Genomic DNA, 4,030 nt, shown 5'->3' with positions numbered 1-4,030 from the left:
GATCCCGGATGTTGAATAAGATGGGGTAAATGTATAGGAATTTAGGTTGTACCCCTTGAGAAGGAGAGGTTATTGTTATCTGAGGAAAAGGATGTTCCCAGATATTTGGGCAGCCAGAGGCGTGGAACTACAGCCGACACTTCTGGTTGCCCCCAGTATCTGTGCTTTTCATTTTGCTCAGTAATGAAACCCCAAATGTTAGCTGGGCATTTGTCCAACCAATAAAACAGGTTATATTTCCCAGTCTCTCTTGAAACTAAGTGTGGCCATGAGACAAACTTTGCGCAATGTTTGTAAGGAGAAGTGGTTTGCATAGATCTACTGTGAAGTTTACTTAAGAGGAAGTTATGTCCTCTGTTCCTCTTTGGCTGGTCTTCCTCTCTAGCATGTGGATGTCATGGCTCAAGGTGAAGTGGCCAACTTACAAGTTAGGATGGAAATCACAGGTAACAGTTTGCAGAACAATCTGTCAGAAGGAGTTTGGGATCCCTGATGGATATAGAGCCACCATCTTAGACTAAGACTGTCTATGTTGGTCTGAGAGAGAGACCAACGTTTATCTTTTCTACCACTGTAACTCTGGACTTTCAATCTGAGTACTTTTATTATCTCAGTTTATACTATCAATATATTATTAGCATAGCTATCTTATCTTGTTTGGCTTTCTTATAACTTAGTTTTCAGGTAACTAGTTGTTTTGTTTAAAATATATGGGAAGGCATTTCTTGAGTTGTGCATAAAAGTAATGGTATTAAACAGTCTAATGGCAATCTTTGATATGTTGCTTAAATGAATGATATTTCCTTCATGTATTGTTTTTAAAGGGCCCACTGGGGAAGTTCAGTTCAGTTTAGTTGTTCAGTCATGTCCGACTTTTTGCAACCCCATGGACTGCAGCACGCCAGGCTTCCCTGTCCATCACCAACTTCAATTTCTCCATTGGGGAAGAGGAAAAAGAACAACAAAATCTAACACTATTCCAACTGACTGAGCTGTAGAAATGGAAGCTGCTTAACACTCAAGATGGTATTCGACTGTCATTTTATGAGTTTTCCTTCAGGTGAGACAACTATAATGTTCCCCAATTTCTCTCCAAGTGACAAATGCTCCTCAATTTCATCCCTTCCATTTACATGTCACTCATATTTAATATGGGCTTCCCTGGTGGCTCAGAGGTTAAAGCCTCTGCTTACAATGCAGGAGACCTGGGTTCGATCCCTGAGTCAGGAAGATCCCCTGGAGAAGGAAATGGCAACCCACTCCAGTGTTCTTGCCTGGAGAATCCCATGGATGGAGGAGCCTGGTGGGTTACAGTCCATGGGGTCGCAAAGAGCTGGACATGATTGAGCGACTTCACTTCACTTCACTTCACATTTAATATATGTAGATTTCTTTTTAATGGCCTCTTTAGAGCTAGCATAAATCATCTTGTTTTTAAAAGCTGCACTCTTAGAAGCCCAGTCTTTTTTGTTGTGTATATGGCATCAATAGATCAATACTAGGTATTCTTAGACTTTTTTGTTGTTTATATGGCATCATACATAGCAAACTGGTAATCCTTCAGAGGTAGCAACTTCATAACAAAATGTGTAGGGGTCCTCCGTGGTATCACTGGTGTCATTTGTTAAGATCAGTTTTGCTTCCTCTATTATAATTATTTGTCTTTCCTCATCATTTAAACAGAACTTTCTTTCATCTTCTTTTGTGTAGAATATTTATTTTCTTATCATTAAAACCTTTGGTGACTTCATCATTCACTGTAACTCCAGAAGTCATAGTGCCTGGGGCTGCAATGCCAGCGCTGGCCCCAGCTCTATGGCACTGGGAGGAGATGGAGAGGTAGGTGGAAATCTTTCTTGTTCACAGCCGAATCTACCGAGCTTAGAATAGTGTCTGAAAATAATGTGTGTGTGTGCTCAGCCGTGTCTCACTCTTTGTGACCCCATGGAGTGCAGCTTGCTAGCTCCTTTGTCTTTGGAATTTTCTAGACAAGTATACTGGAGCAGGTTACCATTTCCTACTCCAGGGGATCTTCTTGACCCAGGGATTAAATCCGCGTTTCCTGCTGGCAGATTCTCTGCCACGGAGCCACCTGGGAAGCCTGCCTGAAAATAGTATGTGCTCAGTAAATATTACAGAATGAATAAATGAAGACTAGATTCGAATGGGATTTGTCTAAAGGGCTGTATATAAAAGTAATAGTATTTAACAGTCTAATGACAAGCTCCTGCTTTAAGACACTTAGAATTTGAAAATCCAGGGAACATGGAAAGTTATGTGTGAGGAAACTGACTCTTACAGAGTTTATAAGTCTCATGGGCCACACAGGTTCCTTGTCATGCCAACTGTTGGCAGCCCTCTAGCCAGGCATCAGTTCTAAGACCATGGCTGCCTCTACTAGGTGTACCATTTGAAGCATAGTCCCCCTAAAATCGAGTTCCCTTCCCCAGTTTATGATTAATCTCGCTATCTAAAACTTAATTTCCTTTCTCACCCTCCTACAACCTCAATCCTGTGCTAAGTGAACAGTAATCAACTAGTCAGATGACTAAAATTGCTGTTGCTGATGCCATTGCTAATATACTAAAACAGCTAGCTATTACAGATAACATCATTAATGTACAAACTCAGCCTGTTTCTCCACAACAAGATGAGCTCACAGACCCCCAAGCCATGGGCCACCTGACCTGAGAATCCAAGACATCCTGATTTCCAAAACTACGATAAAAAAAAGTCACAAGATGATTCATCCTAGTCTCTGTTTTCCCTTTTTAAGAAACCCCTAACTCACAGACAAAGTGGGAGCGGATCTGAGGCTTGTCAAGAAGTCAATCTCTCTCACGCCCTTGCTTGGTGGTGGTGGTTGTTCAGTCGTGTCTGACTTTTTGTGACCCCAAGGGCTACAGCACGCTAGGCTTCCCTGTCCTTCACAATCTCCCTGTACCCTGCAATAAACCCTAACACCTGCTGTGTTTGCTCTGGCCTGGCTTTCTGCGCCTGGGGCAAGTGAGTCCTTGCTGGGTTACATACTTGGCGGATGCGTACCTGTGACGGTGCTGTAGATACAATGGCTGGCTCAGTGGCCCAGAGTTTGGAGACAAAGACCTACTAGCCTTTCCCTTACAAGAAGGGAAAGTGCACAACTAGCAAATTTGTTGAGCCTTCTCAGGCACCGCAGAGCTTAGAAAGCCGAGTCATCGAGGGCGCTGCTGGGTCCCAACCAGCAGACAGCCTCAGCTATTTACTACCTGGCGCTTCAGGGAAGGGGAGCTGGCCGTTCTGAGGAGGATGGTTGTCTGGGTTCGCCTCTGACAACCGTCTTCCTCCACCAGCTCCCAACAAAGACATTTCATCCATTTCTTCCACTGCTCTCGATTCTGCTTGGCTGGGCTTTGAGAGGACCGAGGCTGGAGTACACAGTGACCCAACGCGCCCACTGGGGCGCATCTGTCAGGGCGCGCGCGGCGCGGGCCGTGAGGAGGCGGGCGGCCGGCGCGTCGCCGAGCCGCGCTCTCTCTACCCCCGTTGGCGGCGCGCGCCGCTCTGGGGCGCTCTTGGCAGGGGGGCGCCGGCGGGGGCGCGCACGCTCCGCCTCTCCCCGCCTCCCCGGCTGCGCGCCCCGCCCCCTCGAGCAGCCATACGCTGAGCGCCCAACATCCGAGGACTTTGGCCCAGAGTAACCCCGCTAGCGTTACCTTTTCCCTCTTTTCCGCGCCTCCCCCCGGGCCGGCCCCGGCTGGTCCGCCGCGGCTGGGCGCGCGCTGCCCCCCCCGCTTCCTCCCTTGCGAGCGCCGGCTCAGTCCCTCCCGGCCCACGCGCGCGGCTCCTCGTCATGGCGGCGCTCAGCAAGTCCATCCCTCACAACTGCTACGAAATCGGCCACACTTGGCAGCCGTCCTGCTGGCTCTCTTTCCTGCACATCACCAGGGGCGCCCTGGAGGAGTCCCTGAAAATCTATGCACCCCTGTACTTGGTGAGCGCCGTCAGCCCTCCCCCAGGCCGAGGGCGGTGTGCGCGGTGGGCTCCTGGG

General features: G+C 48.1%; 1 pseudogene; it reads right to left on the bottom strand.

Moving 5' to 3' along the window:
• Positions 1 to 1,037: 1,037 nt before the first annotated feature.
• On the bottom strand, positions 1,038 to 1,776 carry LOC104998181 (annotated as a pseudogene).
• Positions 1,777 to 4,030: the final 2,254 nt, after the last annotated feature.

Source organism: Bison bison, unplaced genomic scaffold (genome assembly GCF_000754665.1).
Source record: "Bison bison bison isolate TAMUID 2011002044 unplaced genomic scaffold, Bison_UMD1.0 scf7180017864324, whole genome shotgun sequence".
Classification (NCBI taxonomy): domain Eukaryota; kingdom Metazoa; phylum Chordata; class Mammalia; order Artiodactyla; family Bovidae; genus Bison; species Bison bison.
Note: the sequence above shows the minus strand (reverse complement) of the source record. Positions and strands in the feature narration are given on the sequence as shown.